We start from the raw sequence: 14,538 nt of genomic DNA, 5'->3' as shown, positions 1-14,538 counted from the left end.
GACGCTAACAACCAGTGGCGTCAGCGCCATATTCACTGTGCAAACGTAACCTCTGTATCCGCCGTGTGGTCTCCGTCTGTTCCTGGCGCTACGGTGGGGTCTGTAACTTGTGTATACATTGAGCATTGCAAGTTGACTGCATAATGGGTGCAGCTGCGAGGGAAACGGGCAGTTACCTTATCGCCGCCAGAGAGTTAACGCGTAGCAGAGCACGGCGAGCGGCGCGTCGGAATGTGCACGCGTGTTATCTCGCCGTCTCGTGTTTCATGACGGCGTACCAGTGGGTCGCAGACGGAGAATACAGACAAGTCTTTGTAGCTGCCTTTTCGGGGCGTGCAGACGGACCACTCACGCATCGCGGCCGTGTGTGCCGAGGAAGCGGCCGCGCGGTACCTGCCGCCGACTATTTATATCTCGCCACCTCCTCCAGGCGTCACGCCCCTTTTTAGCTCTACGCTTTCCCGCTTGCTGGCGCTGCCTCATTTCTTGGGAGATGTTGCAGAAAATAATGATTCTGCAGCAACATAACGATAATGATTTACACGTCCTTTGTACATTTCTACCTTCCTTTTTAGCATTAAGAGCTACATAAACAGAGTTAAAGTTACGGATTGCGAAAGGAGCGAATGTGCACCTTGTCTAGATCTGGGGGCTGTATTTTAGCACCGGAATCAGTTGTGGCATTTATCGAGCGTCGTATAGAGTAGTTCAGAGCCTTTAGTACGATTTTGTGGTATGTAACAAGGAGAGAGAAAAGAAGATTGAAGTTTGGCGTGTCGTCGACGTTGAGGTCATCTTAGGCGGAGGTCAGTTGGACAATGATGGGGCAGAAAATAGGTATTTGCATCGTAGATGGAACAGTCCTGGCATTTGCTAGAAGTGATTTAAGAAAAACCACAGAATACTTAAATCTGTATGGCTGTACAGAGTTTACAACTCCGCCCCTTCCGAATACGAGTTCAGTGTGTAAACCATTGCGCTACCTCTCGCGATAACGCCTGTGGAGGGGGTAATCAGTAAAATCGATGCCAGGAAAGGTATGTATTTTGTAAGTATTTGCAATATCTGCATTGATTCGGGATATTAGTTGGCTTTAAAGAGCACAGCTGAATAACTGGAGTGACTGTTGTTTCTGTTTTTTACCCTTTCTCCTCCTAAGACTGCACTATAGTATACATTGCATTCGAAAGCTCAGTGTTTCGAACGTAACGTGTAAGAACTGTATTCTGTAGAAACGTCAGCTATTTACACTGGTGTCCAAAGTTAAAGCAGCAAACTGGTATTTCCTCGTGTTGTGTTTAATTCACATTGTATAATCATAAAAAATGTCAACAGATGTCCGTACAGTCGTATTCTGCACAAAAGATAGCGTTTCGGTCAATGGACAATCCGTCAACGCTGGCGTCAGGCCACCTATCAAACGGGGTAATGTTTTTCGGCTAGTCGCACATCAACAGTCGCTCTGTACATAGTCACAGACGGTGCAATATGGCACAAACAAGACACCAGATTCTTTGTGGTGGAGGGGCATGATAAGAATGGAAGCAGGACAGTCGCAAACTGATGTGACCCGAAGGCTTAATGTGAATATGTGAATCGTTCTGTTGTTTCTCGGATGTGGCGACAATTTATAGAGACCGAAACAGTATCCCGAAGACAAGAGCAGGGCCGACCACGTGTTATGCCAAAAAGAGAGGACCGTTATTTGGCTGTAAGGGCACGACGGTACCGCCTTAGTACTGCACGGCAACTGACATCTGACCTCGTAGCATCCACTGGACATGTAGCGAGGCAAACGGTGTACAGAGGGCTTCGGTGGACTGGTCTTTATTTTTGGAGACCCACAGTGAGGCAATGTTCTTTTCGCCGATGAGTCCCGATTTGGACTGGAGATAGTTTCACGATGCATTCGCATCTGGAAGGAATGTGGAACACGATTTCGGAATCCAAACATTGTGGATCCGTAATGGTGTGGGCAGGGATTATGTTGACCACTCGAACACTTCTTCGTGACATTGTGCGGGTGAATCGGCAGGGTTTAACTGCTGTCAGCTATCGCGACGAGATTTTGGGTCCTCATATGCGGTTGTTGCGAGGTTGTGTGGCCCAGAATTCGTACTGATGGACGATAATAGTCGACCTCATAGAGCACGGGTGGTTGACGTTTTCTTGGAAACGGCAGATACTGCATGCATGCCGTGACCTCTCCCGATTTAAATTCCATAGAGCATGTTTGAGATGCGCTAGGGAGACAGGTTGCATCACGTCAGTATCCGCCAACCAGTCTCAAAGACTTGCGAGCAGCTCTGCAGGAAGAATGGGCGTTATTGCGTCAACATAAGACTGATGATATCACTCATAGCATGCCCTGTCTTTGGCAGGCCTGTATTGCTGCCAGAGGTGGTAACACCCCACGCTGAGCACATTAACCAGTTGTCGGAATGCTGTGTAAATCCGTTAAGTTGGAAAAAACGAAGAACGTTTTTGTCTACTGTTATCCGTGTTGCAGTTGTTCACGTTCTGTGTTATTTACATTGTTTCTACTTCACTATCACCTGTTTACACTGTTCTGGGGCAAATTAAACACAACATTGTAAAATTTCCATTTGTCGCTTTAATTTTTTACACTAGAGTACTTTGTGCTTCGGATGAAGGAAGGAAGAAAGGTTAGAGTCTAACGCCCGTCAACAGCATGGTCCTTAGAGTGGGAACATACGCTCCGATTACGAAAGGATAGGGAAGGAAATCGGTCGTGCCTTTTTCAAAGGAACCGTCTCGACATTTGCCTGTAGCTATTTATGGAAATCACGGCAAACCTAGATCTTGTTGGCCGGACGGCGATTTGAATCGTCGTCCTCCCGAATGCGAGTCCAGTGTTCCAACCATTGTGCCATTTCGCCCGGTTTGTGCTAGGAGGCGGTACGAAGAAATTCCATGTATCATACGAGGCGGTATAATACAAATACCGGAGGAGGACTGTCTCCGCTGAACTTGTTAAATTATGTCCACTTCTTCCGCGGTTTCGGAAAGCAAAGATAGCTGATACATTTGTGACTGCCACGTACTTGATGTGCGGCACAACCTGCTATTGTGCATGGTTAAACCTGACTATAATTTCTGTGTAGACAAGCGCTCGAGTTGTTCCTGTTTTATTTGCTGTTCAAATGGTTCTGAGCACTATGGGACTTAATATCTGGGGTCATCCGTCCCCTAGAACTTAGAACTACGTAAACCTAACTAACCTAAGGACATCACACACATCCATGCCCGAGGCAGGATTCGAACCTGCGACCGTAGCGGTCGCGCAGTTCCAGACTGAAGCGCCTAGAACCGCTCGGCCACCTCGGTCGGCTTATTTGCTGTACTTGTTGATAAGTTAATATCGAAAGATATCGCAATAGAAGGAAGACGAGTCATGAGCAGTTTGCAGTACAAGTTTCATGAGGATTGACATTGAATCATTTCAAGTGCGGAATGTTGCCAGTCTTGTCAGTTGACTGTTCACCACCTACACTACTGTGAAGATTCTGAGGGTTTCGTATTTGTAAATCTAGGCTCAAGATCATAGCTAAGTGTGAAATAAATGAAACGTGTTCGCAATTGCGAATATGTACAACCATCACCTGTATAATGGAATGGCGACAGTGAAAATTTGCGCTGGACCGGGACTCGAACCCATATTTCACGCTTATAGCGAGCGGTCGCCTTACGTTATAGGCTATTCGAGCACGACTCACGGCCAGACCCAAACTTCTGTATGTCGTCAACCAAGTGTCTACACCTGTCAGCTGTCGGTGGTCTGGCTGAGAGTCTTGCTCAGGTGAGGCGACCTCTCGCGATAAGCGGAAAATCCGAGTTCGAGCCCTGATCCGGCACAAATTTTCACCGTCGTTATTACATTACACAACTAAAGGTTGTCCATACTCGTAATTGTGAATACATTTCATGTATTTCGTAACGGCTGTAGTCGCCGCAGTGCCTGTTCATGCATGGAAGTCCAAAGAAGCATTACATCATAATTACAATTAACACAGGCAATGTAAAATCGTATTGGTTAGAGTCATCGATCTCCTTTATCGCTCACTAAAGAAAACGAGAATGCGTTACGGACACTTTGGTAGCAGTGCCGCTCTGTCTGCCTTACGATCAGGCTGACGGTTGCTCCTTTCTGTATCTGCGATTGTCTGTAGAACCGTACGTATGAAATGACAGTTCATATGACGTAACTGGTGCGTGCAAAGAAAGGTTCCAAACATTCGGAATCAGCGCACCTCGCTGTGTGTACATCATTGTGACAGGTTGCTTTATAGTGTACTGAGTAATTAGGTGTAGTAAGCTTGAAAAAGCCCCTTTGCGCGTTGAGTTAAAAGTCGACTAAAAGGATGTCGATTTACGGTGGGTGATGACTATGGCCAACTGCCATCAGATACTTGCGGAAAGTGGCCTGATAAATGTTTTCAAATGGTAATGAAGTGCACGGAGTATAGTGGGAATCATTTGAGAAAATGAGATGAACATAGCTATACTAATGTTGTTGTGGATTCCAGAACACTTTTTGTTTCGAAAGTTGATACAGGAACGTGAAGTGATTTGGGAACATGAATACCTACTTTGTGAAAGTGGTTCTCAGTTACATGAGAGAGACAACGAATGAAAGTGCTGTACTGCTGCTTGAGTCTCGTGTATTGGAGCTCCCACCCACCCACCCAACGGCAGCCAATGGCAATTATCTTCATCGACTGCCGCTGCGCGTATTTTTAGAAATCCGGTGTTTAGAGTTACCGCTAAAGCTGCGGTGTAATCGACGATAGTCTAGTGTGCTGAAGCTGGACTACACCCTACGTGCTGCGCTTCTGCGAAATGGTCTGTATGACACAGAGCTATGCAAGTAAACACTACTCACCATCAGTGACTAACCTCTTTCCTGTCCTGCTGCCAGCCCTTCCTTACTACCAACACAGCTTAGCTCTTTCTTAACGTTCGCGCGTGGTTCCAGTACAAAATCGTACACAGGGTGAGTTACGTAACCTGTTAACCTCAAGTGCTTCCGGAACCGCATGAGATAACACGAGTTTGTTTTCGCGCAGATGAATTGTAAAGATATAAGTTGTCATTCCTCTCGGTTGTACCAAAAATCATTATTTCGATGCATAAACAATAAAGATATTTGGCACAGCCTAGAGAAATGACAACTTTCAGTAACTTTACCAAGAATATGAACCCAGTCCTTATCAAAATTTTGAATTGTAAAGCAACACAAGATATGCTATTAGTCATAGGGCGTTTGTGTCCTTAAATTGTTATGGAAAAGAAAAATCTCCATGTCTTTCAATTTTCTTGTAATAAAAACTTCGATCAACGTCTGCGGTGCTCTATCTGGTAGATGATGACAGTTTGTGGTAGAATCTATGCGGAAGAAGAGGTAGAGCTGCGTAAGAGGTTCATGTAGCAGTAAGTTTAAAATCGGAAAAACATAGTACAACTTTTTAGGCATTAAACAGCGTACCATAAGCGGTGCATGTCTTCCGTTCTAGCCAAGATACAAGACTGGAAACGCATCACTTACGTTAGTTCCTTGCATACAACTGTTCAATTGAATCATTCTGCATCGAACAGTAATAGTTTACATCCGGTCGAGATATTACGAAGATCTGAGTGTGCTTTTGTTAGTTCAGCAGACGTAGACAAGTAGTTATTGTCACATTTTAACAAATGTTGATGGTATCAGTAAATTTAAACTTTTATCATTCAAAATATAATTTGTATTCATGCTGGAAATTTGGTGTTCTCTGCATAGTAGCATCGGTTGCATTACGTGAGGCATTTCCCGTTGCGTTTGCGAAGTTTCCTTACATCCCAGCTTGAATGCCGGATTTAGCTGATTCATATTGCCAACTTCCATTGAAGACGTGCGTGCGTGGATGCGTGCGTATGCTCGCTCGCTCGCTCGCTCGCTCGCCTGCCTGCCTGCCTGCCTATGTATCAGTTTTTGTGAAGGTCGAAGTGGGTGTGCCCCTCCCCCCGTCCTGTTCCATCCCGCTCCTCTGCCGCTGAACTGAATTGAATTAGTTTGTATATGTTGCTACCCTCAAAGACAAATCCTGATTTTGATTTTGTGTCTTCTTTGTAGTGCGTTCCCACTAAGTATTAAAATCGGAGGTGAATATACTGTTATGAACTTCCCTCGTTTCCTTTCTTTATGAGGCATTTACTATAAAGGGAGTCACGACTTCATGTTAACAAGTGGCGTATTGTGTTCCTTCGCCGTGGCGTATACTTTGACTCATTTCGTCGTCATGTATGCTGCGTTGAAGCTCAGTGGATTGATCTGACGCAGACTTAAATTTATTGGAATTTATACTGTTTTTCACGAAAAAAAACTTTATTCTGAAGCTTTCAGAGATAAGAGTCTCGTATACATTACGTGACGTTGCCCGACAGGAAGTGCATTGAAGTAAAAGCATGATAATGCACTATACTCAATGTGTTGGTAAATATATCGGAATACACTAGACTCGGAGGTTGACAACCTTCTTTAACTGTCTGCACTATGTTGGAGCTGTCCCTGTTTATTTATTTGTGAAAGCTGAATATTCGAAAAAAATAGAAAGAATTTTCCGTAGTATCGACCGTTTCCTGACCAATCCAGTGTGTCAAGAACTGTTAAGCCACATTAATGCGTGTAACTACGAGTCTCATCAGTTGATATAGCATTGTGTTTTTTGCGGTGCAAATCGTCCATACCGGAAATAGGGAAGAATAGCTTCATTTGTTGCACCCCAGCGACAGAGACAAAGGAGGAAACAACAGAATTCCTGCGATTTGTTATTCAGTTAGCATTAATCAGTTTGTAAAAACTTAAAATGAACGGTTGCCGAATGCAGTGTGTAAGCTCCTTGCGCGCGCCTCGTTTCGTCAGCAGGGGAAGTTCGTGGTTTGCAGTTGGCAGTATCCCAGAGGAAGCCGCGCCTGGCCGCTCGTGCGCAGGCCTCAGTTTCGTTCAGATTGCGCGCCGCGCCGAATGACCGTCTCGTACGCATGCTTATTCTTTGTCGTTGAAGTGACCAGTTTCGGGTGTCATTATTGCTGAACCGAGACCTGTTGAAAGTGAAGAACAACGATCGCCATCCTGAACTGTGGGAAAAGTCGACCAGGCGGCGTGACACGCGCAACGCAGTGCAACAAGTGTTTTGCTACTCGGTGAGCAGTCGTCCTCTTTCCGCGTCGTTCGGGGTATTCTCTCTCCACTATGCTACACGAATGCGACATCTGACTCGCTTTACTTTGCTATAATGGCGCTTCTGTGTTTTGTAACGAAATAGAAGATATAGGAGATGTTACACGGTGATCGGAAGCAAGACAAAAAGGAAATCTTGTCTCTCCGAATTACGAGATATTTAAATTTTGCCTCAGTGCTGGGAGAGACTGTTTTTCATGTAGCAGCGATGTTAATTTTTTTTTAATTATATGAAGATGTGATGTTTGTGAGTGACTACGTTGTAATATTTTAGTGTTAATAATACTGCACATACTCAGTCTTGATACTCAAACATTCGCCGTGCCTTTTGCAAGTGGAGCACATTTCACTGAAGGGTACGTTAAGAGCCCTTTAATATTCCATGGAAAGTTAGTCTGGTAACAATGGTAAAATTTAAATGTTGGTTCATGTATAGAAGTTGAGTTCGTAAAATGTGCAACATTCGAGCAGCAGTAAACCGAGAATAACCGGTTTGAAATAACTACACGAATCAACACCTGGAAATACGACCGGCGGTAATGAAAAACCATTGGATAACAAACGATAAAAATCTAGCCACGAGGAAGGCAGATACCAGATTTAAGATTAGTTGGAGGAATCCTAAGGAAACGCAGTTTACCCATAAAGAAGAGGGCTTGCAAATACATTGTTGAACCAATCGTTGAACATTATTTGTCGGCTTGTGGGTTCCCCAGCGATTGGGCTAACCAGAGAGAGAGAGAGAGAGAGAGAGAGAGAGAGAGAGAGGGGAGGCGCATACTGCACGCTTCGTCACTGGTTTGTTTGGTTAGCTCGAGAATAAATCAGTGCACCAAACAAAGCCAAGTCCATGTGTAGCTTCATTTAAGACGACGACTGACATGGGGTGAGAAAACCAGATTGACCGGTCAAGATTTCTTCAGATCAGTGATTTAGTTCGTCGTGACGAGTTTGAACTCGCAGTCTGATGGAGCGGATCTCGAATCTCTGTTCGAGTATCCAGCTTAAGGTTTCCCGCGATTTTCCTAGATCATTTTAGAGTACCGCACTGTTGATTCAGATTTCGTACCTCATACTTGTCTATTTGAAGTGGTTTCCATCTCTGATGCCCTCGGTGTCGATGAGACGTTAAACGACTCCGTAAGCTGCTCCACAGTGTTTGGTGAACCGCACTTCGTACTGATATATGTCACATCCTGTACTTTTGAGGCCTAAATTTTTGTGTGTTGCCAATAGGTATGATGTCAAATGTCAAAAATATTCACCATTGCGGTAAAATTACGTAACATTACTACAGTTGCAGATCGTTACCAATGTTGTAATAATGGAGAACTGTAAAAGATTTTGTCTGCTATTCCATTTATCCTAAATACAGAAGCACCTACAACTGTTCTACTCCGAAACACGATACAGTATCGCTAACATAACCAGTACCCAATTTCTTAAACGAGATAAGTTCATGTAACTTCTTTTTCTGTGTTTCTGTTATTTGTATTCGACACATTGAAAATTACGAGAAATCATGTCGCGAAACTCGTGCGTGGCGAAAGAGATTACTACTACTACTACTACTACTACTACTACTACTACTACTAGTGTTCTCTGGTGTTACTACCACCACCACCACCACCACCACCACTACTAATAGTGGTGAATAAATAGTTGCCACTATTTAAGCTCCAACCCTCGTACATTCGGTGGTGGTATTGCTACTACTACTACTACTACTACTACTACTACTACTACTACTACTACTAGTGTTCTGTGGTATTACTACCACCACTACTGCTACTTATAGTAGTAGTAGTAGTAGTAGTAGTAGTACCACCGAATGTACGATGGTTGGAACTTAAATAGTGGCAACTATTTATTCACTACCGATACAAAAGTTACATGTTCGCACCTGTTACTGTCTTCAAAGTCGTCACCAGCGTTGTGTAGAACCCGTTGCCAGTGATGTGGAAGGCGTAGTATACCGTTAGCAGAGTCTGCTCTGTTGATGGTGCGAATGGAGCGGTCTGCTGCCTGTCGAATCTCTGGAACAGTTCTGAAGCGAATGCCACGAAGTGATTCCTTCATCTTCGGAATCAAATCAAAGTCACAAGGACTTAAGTCCCGGGAGAATGGTGGATGGTACAGTACTTCCCAGTACAATGACCGAACAGAGCAGCCACAGCTTGCGCTGTACGCGCCCGCGCATTGTCGTGCAAAATGATGGGTGTGTTGCGCAGGAAGTGGCGCCGCTCGCCGCTGGAATCGGTAGGGAGGTAGCGAACCACCCGACGAAAACGTTGAGGGCTAGAGGCCGTGGCTAAAAACCTGACAAAATTCAGGATTCACGCCAGTTCAATCTCTGTTGCATTTTCGCAAAAATGTTTCACAGTGGTAAATCCTCCCTCTTTGGCCAAAGTCGTTAAGAAGCGCCAACTCACGTAGCTTGATACGAAGAGGTAGTTTACGATTCTGGTGGCAGTTCCCGATTTAGAGACTGAATGTCAGCTGTATTGAATACTTTTCAAACTCCCCTGTAGTGTATGATAGACAAACCCATAACACACTGTCGTTGGGAGTGTGCCGATCATGTGGGAATATGCGTACCAGCCTAATTTTTTTGGTTTTGTGCGATGCAGTTACATGCTTTACAAATCATCACATGTTGGAAATAGGCAACTGAAAAAGAGTCAACGATAATCTTGAACAGAATCACACATTTTCTTCATAGCTCGCAAGTGGAATTTTACATTGTTTTCTCAGTTGTGTCCAGTTTATTAACTGTAAATTGCAAGTTATTTGTTTGTGATGCTGCTTACGCCTGAAGCGTGCTGGACATTTCTAACTGAACGTAGTTGATTTAGTAGAATATTTTTACATTTGTAAATTAACACTCTAACAAGGAGATAAATAATTTTCTGGCAATGTGTGGGAGAGAAAATAATCCTCCCTGAAATGCCACTTTCCTTATTTCTGTTCTGAATAGAGTTGATTATGCCGCACTCTGGAAGCAACTTAGTATACACCGTAGAAGGCATTATCGTAGTAGGGGTTGTGCCCCCTGCTCTTTGTCCAAATGTTGACATCGGTACCCTATAGATTGTCAAACAGAGGACCTCTGCAGGCGTAAGTGAAGTTCGACTATAGTTGTTGAACTCCGTTGGTGAATTCATCACACCTGAAGTGTTCGACGGTTCAGAAGCGCGATAAGTGAACTAGAGGTATGAAACTGTATTTATAATCACTGCTTACTCTAAATCACATCTTGCTAAAGCGAAGATGTGGCTTTAAATAAGGAGACGGCCTATTTAATACCCCAGCTTTGTCCAATCCGATAGCGTACTCCGCATTCAGTGGCTTTGACGCTGCGGTCATTGATCTGATGTCTTCCTTCATTTTCCATTCGCCCGGCTATTTATGAAATCTTCGAATGTGAATAAATGTATTGAAGAAATGCCCGTGGTGTTTTATTGTTGACACACACAACTATGAACGGCGTCGGCAGATCGTGGCGGCGACAATTCATGGAATGCCACCGACCCCCGATTTGGAAGTGTATTTTTGTTAGTTAATCCTTTTGTAGCTTGATTTGAGGATTAGGAGCTTGTGTAAAAAAGACACAATGGACTGAAGTGTTACACAACGTTTGGGTATTATTAATAGTGCGAAGGAAGGCCTTGACGACTCAATTAAAACAGTAAAACTAGCCATATTCCAACAAGAGTGATACATAACACCTACGCACCAAGAACACATTCTTGTTGTTGTTGTTGTTGTTCTTCTTCTTCTTCTTCTTCCTCTTCCTCCTATTATTATTATTATTATTATTATTATTATTATTATTATTATTATTATTTCCGTGATAATAGGTGCCAACTCTCAAATTTGAAAGAAACATCGAAAAACAAGGTAGAAGGGAGATGAGAGTCTAACGTCCCGTTGACAGCGAGGTCATTAGAGACGGATCACAAATGATCAAGGAAGGAAATTGGCCGTCACTTTCAAAGGAACCATCCCGGGATTCGCCGTAAACTAGTTACGGAGTATCTAAATCTCAGTTATCGAACAGTGATTTGAACCGTCGTCCTCCCGAATAGGAATGCAATGTCTTGTCAGTGTGCCACTTCTTTCGGCAAAAAGGAAAAAAGAAAAATATGACGAAAATCGTAGGACCAAAATGTGCAAATGGAATTTAGAACAACTCAAACGAAGTCTATCACGCCACTGAAAAAAATAACAGATACAATTGGGAAATAGAGATTATAATTTTATGATCGCGTACGTAGAATGAATAACAACTTTTTCACAAAAATATTGAAATTAGCTTTATCGATGAATAACTGAAACAGTTGGTTAATAGAAATGCATGAAGACAACCTAAAGGAAATTGACGTACATAGGAAATATTTCAAGATAGAATAAAATTTCCAGCCATAATTCATAACCGCAAGCATGCTGAGAAGCCATCTCTACAAGCTACAGGATAGACTAAAGAATAGAAGAAGAAACAACGAACGGGCGAAGGGGTTTTGGAAGGAAAAGAAGTTCTACATAATTCGAATAAAAGCATTTTAGATGCTGCCTTATTGGCCACAACGAATAAAGAAGGTTTTTAACATTACTGACTAATCAGCAGTTCTTTAATGATAGCGAATAAATATTGAAACTGAACACACAAGCAAATAGTACTAAATTATCTCTCACGCACCGAATACGCAGATCCGGTCATTATGGCTCTCTTTCCTGTTCGTCTACTGTTGACGCTAAGAAGAGCAGACGCGAGCGACCATGCTGGCCGCCGTGACTATTTTTAGACCTCGCAAGCTGCCGACGAAAGGAGCCAATAAAAAAGCGAGAAAAACCTGCAAATGTGCCGTCTCTTACGGTAGCTCTGCCGTTACGTAGGAACAGGCACTGTGTTAAAGCACCTGACGCAGCAAGATGATGTACAATACATGTTAATCGATTCCTGGACTGATGTCATGCGCTAGTACACTCACTGCACACTTATTCATTTCCTGTAATAAGCAGTAAGGTGCATTCATCAGTGCACTGTTTTTGTACCTATGATAGGCATACTGATGTCCATTTGGAACCATCTCTTCAGAAAAGATTCGAAAAACTCAGTATGCTTTTGAGACAATAGTATTTTTGGGTTGGCTCTTCGTTTGGTTCGTGTGGGTAAATTTACGTCTTTGTGTTGTTTGAATTGAGTGCAGCAGTACTATTTTGTATCGAAATAATTTGAAATTTTCCTTAGTCTTTAGTTGAAATAACATTATTTTCGTATTAATTGGCATATTGTACAACATTTTTAAGTATACACGCAATAATATCTTCCCTTGACTGTTACCTATTCAGGAGGGACTTTTTTTGTACAACTTACAAAGAAATAACTGCACTGTTGGACAGAATCGGCAACAGAACGTCTGTAATGCAGCTAATAGTCGCAGATACGTCTATACAGTCTTCATAGATAATAACGTTCTAACATAAGTTTTTATGATGCAAATAATATTATTGTTGGATGACTCTAGTTTAATTACAGCTTTATAATCGGTGTTATTCGCACACGTATGCAAATGTTGAAAAAAATGTTACACTTGATCTGCAGATGTATGTGCAAACCGTTTTAGTTTCATAACGGAGCTGACAGATTTTACTGACTCGTTGCATCTCATCGATACAAGTTGGAAATGTAAACTGGTGAAGTAAACGTTCATTGGACATTAAGCCCCAAACTCTCTTTTTTCCTATGTCTCGACCCTCGTTTTTCTATACTGTTCATAATACCTTCGCTTCTCCCTTATCCGATATCAATCCCAACCGCATTAAATCGGACATGTATTCCGTCCGTAATGATGTCAGTGTAGATGGGACATCGAACTCAAACCTTCCTTTCCTCATCAACAGTAAAAGCGCTACTCTGGTTCGGTAATTGGTGAGATTGTGAGAAGCACACCATTAAACCTCTGAAACGACGCGACAGTTCTTGCAGGAATATAATTCCCAATGCGACCACCTCAGCGTAATAAGCGTTTGTTGCAGGCTCTCTGATGATGGTAGCCACACCGCGCAGACAGCGAGCTGGCCACTCTGATCGACATATCGCAGAACTCCAGAACTCTTGCTGTCCACTCCTTGATATTTCGCTACGCTTACGCAGCCGTTGGTTGGACACTTACCAGACGACTGGAGTTAGCAACGAAGATAAAGTGGTTGCAGCAGATTCATCGTTTCCTTCTCATCAAAACTATGAATTTTGGCCCTGAAGAACGTATCGGCTGCCGTACATATGTTTGCAAAAGTAGATGTAAAATTAGTTCATTTAGTCCATTCTTAAATCTTTTTTTTTTTCGAAATGGGAGGTGGTATGGTGGTGTTATAAAGGTCTTCAGAAGTCAGGATGATTTAAACAGACACACTATGAATATGTTTAAAATGCATTACAGTCTGTAGGCAACATATTAAGCGGGGCGCAGTTGCCCATCAAGACTGGTTGTTCCTCGTTATCTAAAATGATTGCGGCACTTTAGTTAAAAAGAATATGGTATAGTGGTCGAGTAGCTCCTCTTAAGCTACACATTGCTGTAGTCCGTGCTAAGCGACACGTGATGTGGACTAACGGGCGACGCTATTGGACAGTGGATGATGGGAACGAGGTATTTGGAGTGATGAATCTGTGGTCATCTTATGGAAGGACTTAAGATTGGCGATTACATGGACAGCGTTATCTCTCATCATGAGTAGTGCCAACACACATTGGCAGGACACTTAGAAAATGTGACAGATCTACTAAGGAGACTGCCTACATTACGCTTGTCCGTCCCCTTTTAGAATACTGATGCGCGGTGTGGGTTCCTTACCAGATAGGACTGACGGAGTACATCGAAAAAGTTCAAAGAAGGGCAGCACGTTTTGTATTCTCGCGAAATATGGGAGAGATTGTCACAGAAATGAAACAGGATTTGGGCTGGAGACCATTAAAAGATAGGCGTTTTTCATTGCTTCGGAATCTTCTCACGAAATTCCAATCACCAACTTTCTCCTCCGAATTCGAAAATATTTTGTTGACACCGACCTACATAGGGAGAAACGATCACCACGATAAAATAAGGAAAATCAGAGCTCGTACGGAAAGATACAGGTGTTCGTTCTTTCCGCGCGCTATACGAGGTTGGAATAATAGAGAATTGTGAAGGTGGTTCGATGAACCCTCTGCCAGGCACTTAAATGTGATTTGCAGAGTATTCATGTAGATGCAGATGTAGAACAGTGAACAACGGAGGAGGTTGTGTTACGGCATGGGC

General features: G+C 43.1%; 1 protein-coding gene across 3 annotated transcripts in view; it reads left to right on the top strand.

The window, feature by feature from the left end:
- LOC124722634 (talin-1) overlaps positions 1-14,538 on the top strand; it is a 284,201-nt gene that overhangs the window by 71,186 nt on the left and 198,477 nt on the right. The window contains exon 1 of one of the 3 annotated variants that reach the window (XM_047247781.1): positions 7,182-7,200. The exons of the other annotated variants lie outside the window; for them this stretch is intronic. The gene's annotated coding sequence lies outside the window, so the exon portion shown is untranslated. Of the gene's footprint in view, positions 1-7,181; positions 7,201-14,538 lie in introns of those variants that run through there. 3 annotated transcript variants of the gene reach the window in all.

The sequence above is a fragment of the Schistocerca piceifrons genome, chromosome X (genome assembly GCF_021461385.2).
Source record: "Schistocerca piceifrons isolate TAMUIC-IGC-003096 chromosome X, iqSchPice1.1, whole genome shotgun sequence".
Classification (NCBI taxonomy): domain Eukaryota; kingdom Metazoa; phylum Arthropoda; class Insecta; order Orthoptera; family Acrididae; genus Schistocerca; species Schistocerca piceifrons.
Note: the sequence above shows the minus strand (reverse complement) of the source record. Positions and strands in the feature narration are given on the sequence as shown.